The following is a 20,059-nucleotide window of genomic DNA, read 5'->3' as shown; positions in this document are numbered from 1 at the left end:
GTGACTACACTGACTCACATGTTCGTCATGAATGGGCTGAGTGCAGAACATTTTTGCTTAATTACGCACTCACAGTTCACAATTTTCTTTTTACCAACCACCACAAACTGAGAATGTCCAGTTTTTGATTTTGAAAATCTGGTCACTCTAGTCTTGGCCCAGTGCAGAAATATATAACATATATATATATATATATATATCATAAAAGCAGCTCTGAAGGTCAAAATAAGTCCACTGTGTTCTGTCTGCATCTAATTATAACATGTTTTAACGTCCGATAATCAGGAAGTGCGTGTTTTAGCATGCCAGCCAGTTGTTATCTTTACCGTCAAAGCAAAGCTCTTCACTCTGGTTTCTCAAAGTTGTGAAAAGCTCTTATAAACTCATCCTGGTGAATAATACGGAAGCCCTGAATGGCAAGCAAAATACATACATAAATAAATACATAAATAAATGAGGTACATAATTTTGTTGTGTTTTTATTTATTTATTTTTGCACAAACAGCAATTAATTTATTCTTATTTACTTTGTTGTACTGTTTATGTGGCCAATGAAAAAAATCTAAAAAAAAAAAAAAAATCTCTTGCACAAATGATTTTTTTTTTTTCCTTTAGTCATCAGCCACATCAATAGTTGGAAGTCTGGAAGACCGAACCCAAACAAAAAAAAAAAAAACTGCAAAAAAGAAAAAGACAAACAATTTTTTTTTCAGTTGTTGGAGCAAAAAAATATATGTTTTTTATTTTTTTGGGAAGCTGTTGGTGGAAAAAACACTTAAAAAATGGCACCCAAATGACATGCCTTTTTTTTTTTTGCTTGCAGCTCATGGCTTCCATAAGTTACAGAGAGAAGAGCCACAATATTCTAATGTAAGTCAATGGGAGCCAGAGTCAGGAGCAGCCAGAAGAGCCACATGTGAACTTCTGATTTCACTTGTGGCTCACCCCTAATGTTCTCTATGTCCATTTATGTCCATTTTACAGTCTGTGGATGCATTATGTTGGCTCACTTCACTGCTTATCTCCATGTAGTTGTTACTGCGTCTCCCGGAATGTTCCACAGTACGGCATTAAGTACATACTTCAAACATTTGTTACATACTGGGTTTGTTTCTTGCCCCAATTTACACCAAAGCAGTAACGGTGCGAGCCGTGAGCGGGCTTGCCTCTCCACAGATCTGACCTGAAGGCATCACCCGCTCGTCTCCACGTCCGGACAAGAAAACGACGCTTCCTTCGCTGGAAAAGTTACACAATACAACTTTAAATAGTGTAAGAGGCTCATGTTTTAAGCTGATTTTACTTGAACGAGATTTGCCAAATGAGTGTAAAGTAAAGCCAAATGTATTCATAATGTAAAGCCGGAGGTTCTGGCCGAGCTCCAGACTTTTGTCCAGAGCCGAAGGGAGCAGGAGATGGAGCGGACCAGGCTGGAGGTCTGACGTAATCGAGCTTTTGACCTATTACAGCGACACACAGTTTTTCCATTAAACCGGATCTGCTCTGACACTTTAACTATGGGCCTCCAGCTCCAAACTCCCAAGAACAAGTCTGGAGTGTAATGGACTTATTTCATATCATTTTTTTTTTTTAAATAGAGGAAGTATTAGTCTAGAAAAGGCCATACTCACCGAAAACAAGGCATTAAAGGTTTTTTATTACGCAGAATTAACTCTTGTGAGCTTTAAAACGCCCAGATTACTCGATTTTCTGATCTACTGTGTGTTATAAATGTAGTTTCATCATCACAAAAACAGACCTGGAGTTGTTTTGTTTCATACGTAACAGACCCAGGTTAAATGTTTCCTGTAAAACACAAGGAAGAATGAGACAGGCGACCGTGAAGTTTCTCTTTGCCTCACTTCTGCCATATTTATTTATACAATCATGTATTTTCATTTCAATATTCAGTTTTCCCACTGTTTACAATTTACAATCATGTAATAAAATTATATAGAGAACACATCAAAATCATGCTTTAAGAAAATGTACAGCAAACATTCCCATTACGTACTTCTTCTCTAACATTGTTACACATTTTCTATTTAATTTTTACATTTTAACTAAAACACACTTCAATTTCTACAACCACAGCTGGTCTGCTTTGAACATACTGTTTTTAAAGGTTGTATGGAGGATTTTTTTTAGTTTCAAACTGTCAGTGAAAGATTAAAATATCATTACAGAGACGCAGCAGCTTTGTAATTATGATGACCAAAAAAAAAAAAACGAAAATCTATCAACTGTGGACGTGTTGAGGCCAGATAAACATCAGCCAATAGAAAACGAGGCTCCCTCATTTTCTATTGGCTGTTAGGTTGTCAATCAAACTCCCTAGTATAACTGACTCGTCGGAGCGCGGGGATTACGTGGTTTACGCAGCGGTTCTTAGAGGCTTTTTCGAACTGTCGCTTCCTCGCATTTCGCACAAAGTTTGTCGCGACGGCGGACGAGAATCCACGACCGGGTCGCCGCAAAAGAAAGTCCGTTTTTGAGGTCGCTGAAAGAAGAGGAGAAGAGGAAAAGGAGCAAAGCCAAACTGAGGTGATTCTTGGAGATCTCGTCCAGCGATGGCGCGACCGAAGCAGATGAAGGGTCTAAAAACTGAGGCGTCGGTCGCTGAATTACTTCTAGACAGGAAACTTCAACAGTAATTCTGAACGCGCACAAGGACTGTCGCTGTATTTCTCTTCCCTTAAAATAATCCTCTATACAACCTTTAATATATAACCGCCACCTTAAGGGCTCCTCATGAATTGCCTGGTCGTAACCGTTACTACTGACTGGCTTATCGCTTTGGCTTGAGACTAACTTTTACTTATGAACTTATGAACTAAATCTTTATACTTTTATAATCAAAACAATGTCGGAGCACTTTAACAGATTCTCAGTTACGAAAAACAGGAGCTTAAAATAAATGCGTCACAAACTCAAAATGGCGCCCTTAGCCTCGCCTTGACCCGTCTTCACACGTCTTTTTACATGGCTTAAACTTAACAGAAATACAGTATTTAGCAACTGATTTATACACTCACGACTGGCTCTGTTTGTTACTTATTGTTTACGACCAATATTATGTGGTTTTTACTTTGATACTGACCTGTAAAACACAAGGAAATTATGAGACAGGCAATCGTGCAGTTTCTCTTTGAATCGCTTCTGCCATATTGGAGAGGAGGACCTCTGTAACGCAGTTGTGTTGGGGCTGGGGGCAGACTGCGGCCACACAAGCAGCATCAGAAGGATGTTCTTTGAGGAGCTGAGTGTGAATGAAGAGACATGGGACATGAATATGAAGTTGGGTGAAGTATATTGAAAATAAATTTTCACAGGGCACAGGAATAACAAAACAAAACAAAAAAAACACAGTCCAGTTATTTGATTCAGGTTAATTTAAGTTCAGGTTTTTGGGTAAACTCGCCATCGTTCATTTCCTAGTGGAGTTGAGAGTTTCTGCAAAGCTGGAGTTCAATCAGTCCATAGAAAAAACCTGACCTAAAAAGGCCAAAAAAACAAATGAATATCATTTAAATAAAACATTAACAGGTCTTAAATAACCAAAAATAAATTAAATGTATGCATACAAGCACAAGTGAATCAATACATTCAAAATATTAATTCAGTTATCAGAATACACAATAACAATAAATAAATAAATTAAATGTAGTCATTGACTAATGACCCAAAAAGTCCATAAAGATTAACGTTTTCAACAATTACAATTATAATTAATATTCAATTCATGAATGAATTCAATATCAATAAGTGGAAAAAATTAATATCAATTAAATAAGTCATTAAGGTTATCATTTAAATCATTAAATTACATTAAATTAAATGATTAATTAAGTTAGTTAATAAATCAAGTAAATTCAATAAGTAAAGTAAATTCAGTAAGTTTATCACAATTAAGTAAATAAATCAGTATTAAGTTAATCATTATTAAGTCAATAAGTAAAATAATTAAGTAAGTTGATCATAATTAAGTAAGTTGATCATAATTAGGTGCACTTAAATCAAAGAATTACCAAACAGTGCCCAAGCAGAGGCCGATAAATTCAAATATTGCGCAATATCAATATGGTTCAAAGTAAAGTGCGTAGCTACGCTCAATTCAAATGACGAACTCCACCGGAGTTTTTAAAATTACTAGTAACTGTGCTAAAACTGCACAAATTAATCAAGGTCGCGAAAAACAAAGTTAGCGACTACATGAAGCAATCTTTTACCTTCATTTCGGCTTCTTATTAGTACAAAAGGAAAATCAGATACCTTCGAATTTCGCGTTGCGATCTCCTCTCCACACACGGACAGGTGTGTACAGTCTATATGGAGGCTCTATGAGGATCGGAGACGTGGCATTAGCAATTTGTACAGAATTAAATAGTTTAGCGAAATTGTTGAACGTGACTATTAAATCGGCAGCATTCTAATAATGTGGCAAAACACTCACCGAATTGTGCATGTGGCACGATTCGTAGTTTAAACGTTCATTGAAATTGTTTGCCAACGCCCAGACCCCAGACCCCAGCGGAGGAGGAGGAAGTGACACGTGACCCCGCAGCTTAAAGGAAGTGGGGGAGATCGGGGTGAAACGGAATTGACCCGCAACAATAAAAGTCTCAAATGCGGGTTACATCTGACTTCACAATACCGTCTCGAGGAGTCATGCGCCACCTACTAGCGTGAGGGTGTAATTACAGCTTAAATAAAGTTATTACTTAAATTGCTAATTTGGAGGCAATTTAAGTAATAACTTACTACCAATGTATACAAAAATTAAACATAATGTGAAAACACATTACTGTGTGTCACACATAGTTGGGAGGAAAATTTGGAAAAGTCCATGGATAAAAGTTGGGGCGCCCCCTAGTGGCCAGTGTACATAAAATTCACAATGCCCCCGGCGAAAATAGAAAAGGTTGTATTCCACCTTCCTTTTGTCTTAAACTGTTGTATAATGACAGTTTTTCTACTTGACTTGATAAAAGGAATGTGATTTTAACACTTTCTTCCTATTTAAGGGCAATTTCCATGTCAAATTTATTGTGAAGGTCACTTTTTGCTTGAAAAACTTTCCATAAGTGTGAAATGAAATAACATAGTGTATAAAGATCATTCAGGCATCTAAACCTACATGTTGTATCCACATGTTCACTCTCTGTCGTTGTGTCCTTGGACAAGACACTTAACCCACCTCGCCCAGTGTCTGCGTACACTGGTGTGTGAATGTGTGAGTGGTTCCTTGTTGTAAAAGCGCTTTGAGCCTTGAAGGTGGAAAAGAGCTATAGAAAAGTGTGACCATTTAACAAAAATGTGATTAATTAAATGCCTATTACCTTTGTAAATGTGTCATTTTGAAGCCCAACTTTGTGCACTAATAAATGGACATGTTTTTTGTTTCTGTGTGTCTGTACCCAAGGCTCGTCCTCTTTCTGATAATCGTCTTTTTGTTGTGGTCACTAAAATGAGCAACTCTCTGGCATTTTAGTTTATTTATTTGTTTAAGTATTTCACCAGAGAAAAATGTCTGGAGACCACTGGTTTAAACTGTTTTCCACAACAGCGTCACATGACCGATGTCACGAACCCAGAGAATCAGGAAGGAGCGAGTCACAGTGACGTGGTCCAATAAGGACGAGACTCGAGCTCCTACATCAGAGGATCAGTGTTTTCAGACGTCCACACATCAAGGATCAGATCTGTACGAACATGAATTCGTGGGAGCTGGAGGCACCAGATCGTTCCGTCTCTGGAGCCGTTTTCAATCAGATTAATGTGAACACTGCATCCACAACAAAAACAACTCCAATACACACTAGTGTGAGTGGTACCTTAGACTTTTTAGCTCTTCTTTCAAGCTCTCTTCTGTTTTTAAACTCCACACACCTTCATCAGAATCATCCGGATCATTTCAGCTCTGCAGTTTCCAGTCTCTACTGAATGAAAGATAAAAGCAGCTCTTCACTTAATCAAAAAACAAAACACTTTTACTCAGTGCATTTCAAAACTGTAGTGTTGTAGAAAATACAGTTTTCTTTGTTACATCATCACTGGAATGAGTTTTATTGCATTACCTGTTTTATTCCATAAAACACTGCAGCACTAAAGCCTCATTTGTCCAATATGGTCCATGTACAGCACAGGTGTCAAACATGCGGCCCGGGGGCCAGATCCGGCCCTCCAAGACCTTTAATCTGGCCCTCGGCTGATTTTCTACTCAAATATTTTTATTATTTTTTTATTAAAATATTGTTAATTTTCTGTGGTGTTTATCACAGCAGCGTCTCCAGCGTCTCTGTACGTGGCCCCTCCCACCAGAGCAGCACAAATGAAGACTTGTCTCTTTCCAAAGGACGATCGTTTTGACTGTTGACCGTGACACCCTCATCAGAAAAATGTCAAAAATGAGAAAAGTGGAGCCGAGTGCAGGATTTTCTAAGAAAAATTTACTTATTCCTATTTCTACAAGTTAATTTTAAACAAATTCATGTTAAAACATTGTGTTGAAATTGTATTTTTCTTAAAGTTTCAGGTTGTTCATAATATTATAATATTTTGTAAAAGAAAGAGTTCATCAATTAAAAAAAAAAGTCTGTAATAAATTTGTGTTTCTCTGCACAAATATTTGAACTTATTGTTATTTTTGGGGTTTATATGACATGAGTTTTCTGATCCGGACACTTTGGGATCAAAGTCGGTTGGATACGACGCCCGGAACAAAATGAGTTTGACACCCCTGATGTACAGTTTCACTCTCTAGACCAGACCCCTCTCACCTCAACCTCTCACCCTCTCATCTCACCCTCTTTCATCTCACCCTCTCATCTCACTCCTCTCATCTCACTCTCTCATCTCATCCTCTCATCTCACTCCTCTCATCTCACTCTCTCATCTCATCCTCTCATCTCACCCTCTCATCTCACCCTCTCACCCCTCTCATCTCACCCTCTTTCATCTCACCCTCTCACCTCGCTCTCATTTCACCTTCTCATCTCACTCCTCTCATCTCACCCTCTCACTCCTCTCACCTCACCCTCTCATCTCACCCTTCATCTCACCCTCTCATCTCACCCTCTCATCTCACCCTCTCATCTCACTCCTCATCTCACTCTCTCATCTCACTCTCTCATCTCACCCTCTCATCTCACCCTCTCACCCTCTCATCTCACCCTCTCATCTCATCTCTCACCCTCTCACCTCCTCTCATCTCACCTCTCTCATCTCACTCTCTCATCTCACCCTCTCATCACCCTCTCACTCACTCTCATCTCCTCTCATCTCACCCCTCTCATCTCACCTCCTCTTCACCCTCTCATCTCACTCCTCTCATCTCACCCTCTCACTCCTCTCACCTCACCCCCTCATCCCTTCATCTCACTCCCTCATCTCACCCTCTCACCTCACCCTCTCATCTCACCCTCTCATCTGACCCTCACTTCACCCTCTCTCATCTCACCCCTTCATCTCACCCTCTCATCTCACTCCTCTCATCTCACCCTCTCACTCCTCTTCACTCACCCCCTCATCTCACCCTCTCACCTCACCCTCTCATCTCACCCTCTCATCTCACCTCTCATCTCACCCTCTCTCATCTCACCCCTTCATCTCACCCTCTCATCTCACTCCGCTCATCTCACCCTTTCACCTCACCCTCTCTCATCTCACCTTCTCACCTCACCTTCTCATCTCACCCTCTCATCTCACCCTCTCTCATCTCACCTCTCCCTCTCTCATCTCACTCCTCTCACCTCACCCTCTCATCTCACTCCTCTCATCTCACCCTCTCATCTCACCCCTTCATCTCACCCTCTCATCTCACTCCTCTCATCTCACCCCTTTCATCTCACCCTCTCTCATCTCACCCTCTCATCTCACTCGTCTCACCTCACCCTCTCTCATCTCACCTTCTCATCTCACCCTCTCATCTTACTCTCTCATCTCACCCCCTCTCATCTCACTCCTTTCATCCCACCCTCTTACCTCACCCTTCTCATCTCACCCTCTCACCTCTCTCTCTCTCACCCTCTCTCTCATCTCACCCATCTCACCTCTCTCATCTCACTCCTCTCATCTCACTCTCTCACTCACTCACTCTCATCTCTCACTCACTCTCTTCATCTCACTCTCTCATCTCACCCTCTCTCATCTCACTCCTCTCATCTCACCCTCTCATCTCACCCTCTCTCACTCTCATCTCACTCTCATCTCATCTCACCCTCTCATCTCATCTCTCTCATTTCACTCCTCTCACCTCTCACTCCTCTCACCTCACCCTCTCACTCCTCTCATCTCACCCTTTCATCTCACCCTCTCTCACCTCACTCACCCTCTCACTCCTCTCACCTCACCCTTTCATCTCACCCCTCTAATCCCTCTCATCTCACCCTCTCACTCCTCTCCTCTTTTCGACAGCCCTCGCTCCGGCACGTGACATATCGGGCTTTCACGTGACGTCAGAGCGGCGCGCGTGTCACTGCGCGCGGAGAAGAAGAAGAAGCAGCGGTAGAAGCCGAAGAGGAGGAGGAGGAGGAGAGAGAGAAAGAGAGAAGAGAGAAGAGAGAGAGAGGAGCGGAGAGAGAGGAGAGAGAGAGAGCACATCAGCCGCCCACTCCTCCGCGCATACCCGACCTGCCCGGTGCCTACGACCGCTCCGCCGCGCTCCCGTCGCCCGTCTGCACCCGCACCCTTCCCCGGACTCGACTCAGTGGATCGACGGACCCTCCACCGGCGCGGACTCGCTTCTTACGCGCGTCAAAACCCGCTTCCCACTCGCTGGTTTTTCGCTTTTTTTGGGAGCACTACTTTCTTTTTTTTTTTTTTTTTTTTTTTTTGGTTGTTGTGATTGTTGCTGCTGCTTTTTTTTTTTTTTTTTTTTTTTTCCCATCTTTTACCACCGCGGAATGTTACTGCTCCATGGCTCTTCTGCGCAGCGCCAACTCCGCCGTTTGCGACATTTCTAACCCCACGGAACATGCACCGGTTTGTTGGAGGCAAAGTTTGAGAGCGGCTCGCCGATCTTCCCTCCCGCGCTGACGGCTCACGGCACAGCGCAGCTCAGCGTCCGCTCCTCCGGTCGGAACTCGGGAGACAGCGCGCTCGGATCTGGTTTTATTTACGAAAAAAAAACAAAACAAAACGAGAAACATGTCTGGATTACGGTCTGTCACTTGAGTCTTCGCGGACTTTTTTGGTGGAAGAAGCGACGAGCCAAATGGGAGTATACCTCGAGGACTAAAAAGAGGGATTTTTCTTCGGGGAGATGTGGATAAACGCGGCTGTCGTGCGCAGGTAAGACTCCAAAAAAAAAACACTCGGCTCGTTTTCGCGTCTCGATTCCCGATTACGCACATGACATTTCTCCACGAAGCTGCAAGGTTATCCCGCTTTTTTCCCCCAGACGAGCGAAGTCAGCCTTGTCATATTTATTCACCTACGCCACAGCTTTGAAGTTGTGCGCGGAGAAGTGCGTTTGCTGCTTCGGTTTCGCTCCTTTTTTTTTTTTACGCACGTTTCTGTTTTGCGGTTCGATCTGCGATTACGCGCGGCTACGACGGCTTTTCACAGCGATGTCTCGTGGAATCTTCGCGCAAAAACGGTGTAATTTTCACGTCTTAAAAGCCCCGGTGAAGTTCTGTGCGAGCGTGGCGTCGCTAGGGGGCGCCAGCAGCACGTCACAGAGCCCCGCGTTACACCGCTTTGTACTTAGTTCATTATAAGAAGGGAACAGTTCGGTGAATATGAGGCAACGCTGGTTCGATTGCCAAAAAAAAAAAAAAAAAAAAAAAAAAAGAGTCCCTTGTGAATATTTGAGAAGAACCGTGTAAAAGAGGCTGGGACGGTCGAAATCAAACGGAATTAAAATCACAATTTGAAAAGAAAAATAGAAAAAAAATAGTGTAAGAATTCACCTTTTCGGGCAAATTTCGAGATCTGTTCGGTTAAACGCGGGCGGTTCGGGCTTAATGCCGGGCCGTGGGACATTCCTGGCAACGAGGTGACGTCTCCATGGCGACAACCTTGACAGGAAAAGTTGCGTAGTGCTGCTTTAATCCACCGTTCTGATCTGTGATGTCGTTTAGTGTTCGATTTCTTTCCGCCTTTTTCACCTTTTTCCCGCTGGTTTAGTTACGAAAATATTACATCCTCGTCGAGAACTGAATGTCCCAGTGCGTCAGATGCCCTCCCCGTGTTTTATCTCGAGTATAAGCTGCTAATTTTGTAGTTTAAACATCTACGAACATGTCCTGAAGTGTTAAATTGTGTCAGATGCCCTCCCTGCGTCTCCAGAGGGTCGTGTTCTGTCTAAAAGCTGTGTACACGTTTCTAAGCGTGTTCTGAAACGTCCTCATGTGTCAGATGCCCTCCCTGCGCTTCAAAGCTGCTAACCTTGTAGTTTCAACATCTGCAAACATGTCCTGAAGTGGTAAATTGTGCCAGATGCCCTCCCCGTGTCTCCACAGACTCGTATTCCATGTAAAAGCTGCAGATCCTTCAGTCTAAACCTCTGCAAACATGTTCTAAAATGTCTCTTTCTGTGCGTTTCCATAAGGTCTCATTCATGTTTAGATGTTTATAAGCGTGTTCTGAAATGTCCCAGTGTGTCAGATTATGCCAGATGCCCTCCCAGTGTCTCCACGAGGTCGTATTTTGTGTTAAAGCTGCTCCTCGTGTGGTTTAGATCTGCAAACATGTTCTGAAATATCTGGGATTTTTGGATCAGGTTTCAGTTTTCTCTTGAATGTTTTGGAATTTAACCTGATATCTGGTTTCAATCCATTTGTAATAAAGTTAGTTTGATGTTTTTCCAAAATTGTTAAGTCATTAAAGGAGATCTCACTCTTTAAACGGCTCATGTTACGCTATTTTCAGATTTTTCTGTGTTCTAATGTGGTTTCCTCGTCACAAACAGACCTGGAATTGTGTTTTGTTTCATTCCCACACGTTTAACTCACAAACTCTGCACATTTAAGCTTCTCTCAAACACAAAACACTCTGTTCCACCTTGTGATGTCATGTCATACAGGAAATGCTCCACTGTTACTTACTCTATACATCTTTACCAGAATCATTTCAGTCCTGGATTTATTGAGTTAAATCTTTACTAAACTAAAGATAAAAGGAGCTAGTAACTTGAAAACTACAGTTTCATGACATCACAAGGTGGAACAGAGCATTTTGAGACTAATAATAAAGAGTTACTCAAACAAAACATGAAACAAAACACAAGTCCAGGTTTGTTTTTGACGAGGGAACAACATTAGAACACGACTTAAACCTCACAAGAGTCAAGTTTGTGAAATATAAGACTTTAATACAATTTTTTTTAAGTAATTAGTAAATCACAAAGGCTGAAGTATCATTATTTTCTCCACAAACAACAAAATCTAAACCCGTTTTGTTCTGTTTAAAATCTACAAACGCTGTGGTTTAGATCTACAAACATGTTCTGAAATACCTGGATTTTTGGATCAGTTTCACAGTTCAGGTTTCAGTTTCCTCTTCAGTGTTTTTGAGTTTAACCTGATCCATTTGCAATAAAACTCGTTTGATGTTTTCCCAAAATTGTTAAGTCATTAAAGGAGCGGGGGACATTTTGGGGTTTGGTGTAGGACACTTTAAACTCATGTTACCTTATTTTCAGATTTTTCTATGTTTTAATGTAATTTCCTCGACACAAACAGAGCTGGAGTTGTGTTTCGTTTCATTCTCACATGTTTAACTCACAAACCCTGCACATTTAAGCTTCTCTCAAACAGAAAACGCTCTGTTCCACCTTGTGATGTCAAGTGGGAATACAGGAAGTGCTCCAGTGTGTTTATAAACTGCACACATCTTCACTAGAATCATCTGGATGATTTAAACCCTGGATGTATTCAACTAAATCTGGATTTATTCAACTAAATCTGGATTTATTCAACTAAATCTCTATAAACTAAAAGGTAAAAGGAGCTGTTCATGACATCACAAGGTGGAACAGAGCATTTTGAGCTTTGGAGATGTAAACAGACTAATAATAAAGATTTACTCAAACAAAAAATGAAACAAAAAACAAGTCCAGGTCTGTTTTCTGTCATTTTGGGGTCTGGTGTAGGACATTTTAAATGGTTCAGATTTCTCTATTTTCTCATTTTTCTGTGTTCTAATGTGGTTTCCTCGTCACAAACAGACCTGGAATTGTGTTTTGTTTCATTCCCACATGTTTAACTCACAAACCCTGCACATTTAGGCTTTTCTCAAACAGAAAACACTCTGTTCCACCTTGTGATGTCATGTGGGAATACAGGAAGTGCTCCACACACCTTCAGTAGAATCATCTGGACGATTTAAACCCTGGATTTATTCAACTAAATCTTTACTAGACTAAAGGATTAAAGAAGTTGTGAACTTTTAAACTACATTTTCGTGACACCACAAGGTGGAACAGAGCATTTTGAGACTAATAATAAAGAGTTACTCAAACAAAACATGAAACAAAACCCAACTCCAGGTCTGTTTTTGACGAGGGAACAACATTAGAACACGACTTAAACCTCACAAGTGTCAGTTTTGCGAAGTATAGAACTTTAATACAAATGTGTGACTGTAGTTTTTTTGGAGCTGTCAGGTGTTTTCATCACAGATTCTGCTATTTTTCCTCCATAAACAACAAAATTTCATGTTTTCTGCTTAAAAAACTGCTCACACTGTGGTTTAGATTTGCACAGACTCATGTTGTCGCAGTGTTTTCATTTTGCTTTTAACTTTCTGGGAAAGTATCTTGTCGTATTTTTTTTTAATGGACAGGATTTGAGATAAACTAAAGCAAAAGTAACACAGGGAATCGTTTGCAGATTTGACTCGGAATAAGACGCCACGGAGACACAGGGAGGGCATCTGACATAATGTGGCACACAGGGACAGTTTAAAGTAGAGACACATGGGCGTGATTAGTCGATGAATCGATAATTGAGCATTAAGAATTTTGTCGATTACGTTTCTCAACAAACCGAATGTAGGTTGCGGGGCGACCAAACGTCCGCTTTGCCCTGGTGTTACGACCGAGCTCGTTGGGGTGAGGGAAGGAACAAAAATAAAACCAAGATGTACAATGGAAAAAAATTAATAATGTTTAATTAACAGGAAGGCAAAAGGTAAATTAACAAAAGACTAAAAATATACAGAAAACAACCTAAACTAAGAAACAGAACAACAGAATAAACAGTGTTTTGTGCCACAAAATGGGTCACGCAGGCTTAAAAAAAACAAGTGGTAAAATTAAGGGACAAACACTAAACTAAACACAAGTTCCCCAAATTAAACCACATAAGCCACAAACAGAACAAACAGACCAAATCAAAAAAGGCACAAAACAGAACAAAACTAAACTACAGACACGAAACCAAAAAGGCAGACTGTCCACCAAGACCAGCAGCCCCGAACAGGTGCTGGTCGTCTCCTTAAATAGGGGGAGGTGGCTGCAGGTGAAGTGGGCGTCGACCTGCCCCACCAATCACAGACCAGGGCTCCTGCAGCAGGAATCAAGAGAACTCAGGCAAAAATTACACAAACAAATTAAAACTAAGGCCTGGGGCCGTAACACCCTCCCACTTAAGTTACAAAACTAGTTTTGTAATGAATAAAAGTGTTAATGTTAAACTCACTGAGGGAGCAGGTGACTGAAAGGTGGAAGGTAAGTCAGTGCATGAGGCAGAGCTGTAGGTGACCAGGTTCAAGCAGCAGTGTTAGCTGTTCCACTACTCCAACGAGACGGACCAGGAGCAGTAGAAACCAAGCCCCATCCTGGGGCCGTAACACCTGGACATGTCTGTTTTTCACGTCCTGTCCGGGGTTTAGTTTTAGTGATTCAAATGTCCGGGTTTTCATGATCTTTCACTGGGCCATTAAATAGAGCGTCTCTTGTGTGTCTCTGCATCAGAAGGAGAGAGACACAAACAGTCGGTCAGTCTGCAACGTACCGAAGAGCAAACGCGAATATAACGATGACTTATACAAGAAAGTCTCCGCTTTTCGTCCTGGTCAAGACAAGTGTGAGTCCATGTGCACAGTTACAAAGCAGCACATATGTGTCAGTGTCCAGTGTGTCAGGGACCTCAAAGCACCAGGACACCGAAAAACATGAAAACGTTTTTCCAGGTGAGAGTCGCTCAATGTGGATGACGAGGCCCCGCCCCCCTCCCCCCGTACGCTGTCCTGGTTTTGACAAACACAAATCTGGTCACACTGACCTGTATTCACCTGAGTCATGTCTTTTAATCCAACAGAAGCTTGAACCACATCAGCGACACAAGAGCTGGAGTTTTTATCTTCACTTAGTTTATGTAAATTAGTGATGTGGTTTTAAGTTTTGTTTCTGTGAGATTTGAACAAAACTGAATTAAACACATTATAATGTCAAACAGCTGATGTGGATCTAGAGTCGTTACGGTTTATATGTCGTAAAGTTGAATTTATTTATGCAGATTAGTAGTGCAGATAGTAATAATAATGATGATCATTTTAATATAAAAACATTAATGATTAATCGATAATCGATCGTTAATTCTCCCGACAATCGATTAAGAAAATTTAACTGAATGACCATCCCTAATTTAAAGTACAAAGTTGGCAGATTTTACACAGGAAAAAGACGCCATGGAGACACCGGGAGGGCATCTGACACACAGGGAGGGCATCTGACACACAGGGAGGGCATCTGACACACAGGGAGGGCATCTGACACACAGGGAGGGCATCTGACACACTGGGAGGGCATCTGACACACAGGGAGGGCATCTGACACACGTGCACGTCGGGTTTTGGGCGCGGGACGTCACATTTCCTCATTAACGGCGGCTTTGGTGAACTCTAAACTCGTCCATTATTCATGCTTTTTCCGGCGAACGGCTCCTTTGAATTCTGTTATTGCTCTGACAACAGGGGGCCGTTTCCATGACGATATCCTCCGAATCCGAGCCCTGTCCTTCAAAGGTGTGCTGTGGAACTTTTCGGTGGATCACTGCTCTGTCTGGAATGTCCCGCAGTGTGACTTTAAACAGCTCTACGTTACGTTTATTCAATTACAGGTGCAGGTTTTAAAGCACAAAAATGCCTCGAAAAACAGAAATTCTGACTGTGAGCGGGCTCGCCTCTCCACAGATCTGACCTCTAACTTGGAACAACATATTAAAGCTCCTATATTACACAAAATGTCTTCTTCTGAGCTTTAAAGATGCATTGTGTAACTTTTCTGGTAGAGTCAGGTAGTCCAAAAAAAAATGCTTTTCTCCACGGAGATGTTGTTGCTTTTGTTTGAAATGTCCCGCAGTATGGCTTTAAACCTTTCTATCTCCACGGAGACCAAACCAAACCAAGTTACAGGTCAGATCTGTGGAGAGGCGACCCCGCTCACAGTCAGAACGTCTGTTTTTCGAGGTATTTTTGAGCTTTAAAACCATCTGTAACGGGATAAATGTAACGCAGAGCTGTTTAAAGTCACACTGTGGAACATTCCAGACCGAGTTATGACATCTCCATGGAAACGAGCAGGAGCTGGACCGGTTTGAACGTTGTTACCTCCTCGAAAACAGAGCTGGAGTTGTGTTTTGTTTCATTCGCACACGTTTGAGTAACTCTTTATTATTTTTATTCTGTCTACGTTTCCAAAGCTCAAAACGCTCTGGTCCAACTTGTGATGTCATGAAGTGGTAGTTTTCAAGTGAACATCTTGTTTTTACCTTTAGTTCAGTAGAGATTGGCAGCTGAGTGCAGGTGTGTTTTGTGCTCTGTTTGTGATGTGTCAGTGTAATATTTAAAGGTGTAATAGTTTATAATGAGGATGTTATTATTCTTTATCAATGAGAGTCATTCATTAATTACAGTTTCTTTGGCAAACACAAGGCTCATTATCCTCCAGTGTCTGTTCAAAATAATTTAATTAATAGGAAACAAATACTTAGTGGCTAAAATACAACGTAATAAAGACTTTTCCTGCTGCACTGACCGACGCCGTCAACAAATCTAAGTGTTTTTTGGCGATAAGAGCTGAAAATCTATTCAGATTCACACACACACACACACACACTCGCTCTCTGGCTCTCGCTCACGCAGACGTAGCAGGTTGCCGTGGCCGTGTTGCCGTGGTGATCTTTGTGATGGAGGCTCTTTTGTTCTGAAGAGGTTTCCACTGTTCTTCACCAAACTCACAACAGAAGAGAAGAAGAAGAACAGAGAGAAACACTCCTCCAGCATCATCATCACCAGGCACTATGACACGTGCACGCTCACGTGCACTATGACACGTGCACGCTCACGTGCACTATGACACGTGCACGCTCACGTGCACTATGACACGTGCACGCTCACGTGCACTATGACACGTGCACGCTCACATGCACTGACACACGTGCACGCTCACATGCACTGACACACGTGCACGCTCACATGCACTTACGCACGTGCACGCTCACATGCACTGACACGTGCACGCTCACATGCACTGACACACGTGCACGCTCACATGCACTACACACGTGCACGCTCACATGCACTGACACACGTGCACGCTCACATGCACTATGACACGTGCACGCTCACATGCACTATGACACGTGCACGCTCACATGCACTTACACTGACACATGCACGCTCACATGCACTTTCACACGTGCACGCTCACATGTACACTGACACACGTGCGCGCTCACATGTTCACTGACACACGTGCGCGCTCACATGTTCACTGACACACGTGCGCGCTCACATGTTCACTGACACACGTGCGCGCTCACATGTTCACTGACACACGTGCGCGCTCACACACATACACATGCACACTCACACATGTGCACACTCACACATGTGCACACTCACATGCACTACTACACATGCACGCTCACCAGCTCAGTGAAACATGTATTACCACACGTGCACGCTCACATGCACACTCTCACACGTGCACGCTCACATGCACACTCTCACACGTGCACGCTCACATGCACTACCACACTTCCATAGAGATGTGCACGTTTTAAAATGTTCAAATCTTTCTGTAGATTTGGAATTGAACTGTCAATCATTTGGAGAAAAAAATAATCCCACTTTTGCACTGTGAGCTCTAATGTGGAGTATTTTGGACATAACACAAGATCTAATGGAATAATTTTACCAATCTAAAACAAAACTAGTCTCGAGTGGTGTTTCATAATGGATGTACAGGTGTGGTACACGACCAGACAGCAGGGTTATTGGGACCTTCAGTGTCGCTTGCGGGTGTAACTATGGTGACAGATCCAGATCCAGATCCAGGCTTGTGGGGCTGGTCTGGTGTTTTCCAGTTTTCTGTAGGACTTCAGCAAACTGACTCGTGTGTGGTCGTCGTTGTTCCACTCCAGATTTGTAGTTCAGTTTGTTCTGTCTTTTTAAAATCGTTGATACTCACAGGATTGAGCGGCGTCGTGTTGTCGTTTTGGTCCAAATGTAAAAAAAAAAAAAAAAAAAGCTCTAATCCACAGCCTGGATTAGTCCTGGTTTAGTCTTGGTTTAGTCCTGGTTTAGTCCTGGTTTAGTCCTGGTTTAGTCCTGGTTTAGTCTTGGTTTAGTCCTGGTTTAGTCCTGGTTTAGTCCTGGTTTAGTCCTTGTTTAGTCCTGGTTTAGTGCTGGTTTAGTGCTGGTTTAGTCCTGGTTTAGTCCTGGTTTAGTTCTGGTTTAGTCTTGGTTTAGTCCTGGTTTAGTCCTGGTTTAGTTCTGGTTTAGTCCTGGTTTAGTCCTGGTTTAGTGCTGGTTTAGTTCTGGTTCAGGCCTGGTTTAGTCTGGTTTAAGTCCTGGTTTAGTCCTGGTTTTAGTCTTGGTTTAGTCCTGGTTTAGTTCTGGTTTAGTCCTGGTTTAGTTCTGGTTTTAGTCTGGTTTAGTCTTGGTTTAGTTCTGGTTTAGTTCTGGTTTAGTCCTGGTTTAGTCCTGGTTTAGTCCTGGTTTAGTTGGTTTAGTCCTGGTTTAGTCTGGTTTAGTCCTGGTTTAGTCCTGGTTTAGTCCTGGTTTAGTGCTGGTTTAGTCTTGGTTTAGTCCTGGTTTAGTTCTGGTTTAGTCCTGGTTTAGTTCTGGTTTAGTCCTGGTTTAGTTTCTGGTTTAGTCCTGGTTTAGTTCTGGTTTAGTGCTGGTTTAGTCCTGGTTTAGTTCTGGTTTAGTCTTGGTTTAGTCCTGGTTTAGTTCTGGTTTAGTCCTGGTTTAGTCCTGGTTTAGTCCTGGTTTAGTCCTGGTTTAGTCCTGGTTAGTCTGGTTTAGTCCTTGTTTAGTCCTGGTTTAGTTCCTGGTTTAGTCCTGGTTTAGTCCTGGTTTAGTTCTGGTTTAGTTCTGGTTGCGTCATTTTGTTGCCATGACATTTATGCTGACATCCGTTTCCATTGGACACCACAGTTTTCTAACGCAGAAATCAGCAGATGTTTTTTTTCTTTTATGAAATCATTTTAGATCAAAATTGTGATTTAAAATGTGCAATTTACAACCGAACATTCCACGGGGGTCAGAAATTATAACTTTAGAGTCAACACGAGCACTAAAAGTCTAATTTAAGAATGAAAAATTACAAAAAAAAAGTCGTTTTTTTTCCGCCTCTTTTCTTCTCAGTCAGACCACAGTTTTTGAGCTCGTTTCCTTTCAAACGATTCTTAGACGTGAGTATTTTTTTCTCTCTGTTTGAGCCTGCTGTTGGCGTGTGGTTTCTTCAGGGGACAGGGGCCCTCGGGGGTCATTAGATTGGTTTAGTCCTGGTTTAGTCCTGGTTTAGTCTTGGTTTAGTCCTGGTTTAGTCCTGGTTTAGTCCTGGTTTAGTCTTGGTTTAGTCTTGGTTTAGTCCTGGTTTAGTCTGGTTTAGTCTGGTTTAGTCCTGGTTTGATACTGGTATAGTCCTGGTTAGGTCCTGGTTTGGTCCTGGTTTAGTTCTGGTTCAGTCCAGATTTAGTCCTTTTTTTTAAGTCTTAGTTTGGTCCTTGTTTAGTCCAGGTTTAGTCCTGTTTAGTCCTGGTTTAGCCCTGGTTTAGTCCTAGTTCAGTCTTGGTTTAGTCTTGGTTTAGTCCTGGTTTAGTCCTGGTTTAGTCCTGGTTTAGTCCTAGTTCAGTCTTGGTTTAGTCTTGGTTTGGTCCTGGTTTAGCCCTGGTTTAGTCCTAGTTCAGTCCTGGTTTAGTCCTGGTTTAGCCCTGGTTTAGTCCTGGTTTAGTCCTAGTTCAGTCCTGGTTTAGTCCTGGTTTAGTCTTGGTTTGGTCCTGGTTTAGCCCTGGTTTAGTCCTGGTTTAGTCCTAGTTCAGTCCTGGTTTAGTCCTGGTTTAGTCCTGGTTTAGTCCTTGGTTTAGCCCTGGTTTAGTCCTGGTTTAGTCCTAGTTCAGTCCTGGTTTTAGTTCTGGTTCAGTCCAGATTTAGTCCTTTTTTTAAGTCTTAGTTTGGTCCTTGTTTAGTCCTGGTTTAGTCCTGGTGTTGGCCTGTGGTCTCTTCAGGGGACAGGGGCCCTCGGGGGTCATTAGAGGGGCCCCTGCGGAGGAGGAGCCGTGTTCCATCTCCCAATGAGACGTGTGCACAGCCGGGATCAGGCCGACCTTTACTCAACAAACTACAGGATTATTTGTGATTTTTTTTTTTTTTTTTACATTTTTACTTTTTGTTCTAGTCTTAATTAATCTGTTTTTAATTTGTTTTAAATAGCGCTCGTCTGCCAGAGTTTATTTTCATCACAGCATTAAAACTACATTTGTAAACGGAGTAATAATCCTCATTAGATTTGGAAAAACTTTATTGATCCAAAAGGGAAACGACTTGGACACGGCGTCTCACTCATCACAGTTTAATAACAACAAAGAGCACGAATGTAAATGAGATGAAAATTCAAATTAAGAAGCAAAAAGAGGAAGAGATTTGCATAATTACACAAAATAAATGATCTTTTTTTTAATTGTTTGAAAAAAATAAATAAATAAAAAATTCCAGTTGACAAAAACTATTGGAAAACAGATGTTGGTACCACGGACAGGGAAGGTTTCAGAACCATGGACAGATCCAGCACAGCTACTACAAACAATGAACTGGACTTTTGTCT

At 41.9% G+C, this 20,059-nt stretch overlaps 1 long non-coding RNA gene across 1 annotated transcript; it reads right to left on the bottom strand.

Moving 5' to 3' along the window:
• Positions 1 to 3,293: 3,293 nt before the first annotated feature.
• LOC129412257 (uncharacterized) lies at positions 3,294 to 4,339 on the bottom strand. Its single transcript, XR_008633634.1, has 2 exons — positions 4,273 to 4,339; positions 3,294 to 3,495 (listed from the first exon to the last, which is right to left on the bottom strand). It is a non-coding gene; the product is annotated as an uncharacterized LOC129412257 (long non-coding RNA).
• Between the last annotated feature and the right edge of the window lie 15,720 nt (positions 4,340 to 20,059).

The sequence above is a fragment of the Boleophthalmus pectinirostris genome, unplaced genomic scaffold (genome assembly GCF_026225935.1).
Source record: "Boleophthalmus pectinirostris isolate CB_2022bp ecotype Guang Dong unplaced genomic scaffold, ASM2622593v1 HiC_scaffold_8, whole genome shotgun sequence".
Lineage (NCBI taxonomy): Eukaryota > Metazoa > Chordata > Actinopteri > Gobiiformes > Gobiidae > Boleophthalmus > Boleophthalmus pectinirostris.
The sequence above is the reverse complement of the archived record's forward strand: the minus strand, read 5'-3'. Positions and strand labels throughout refer to the sequence as shown.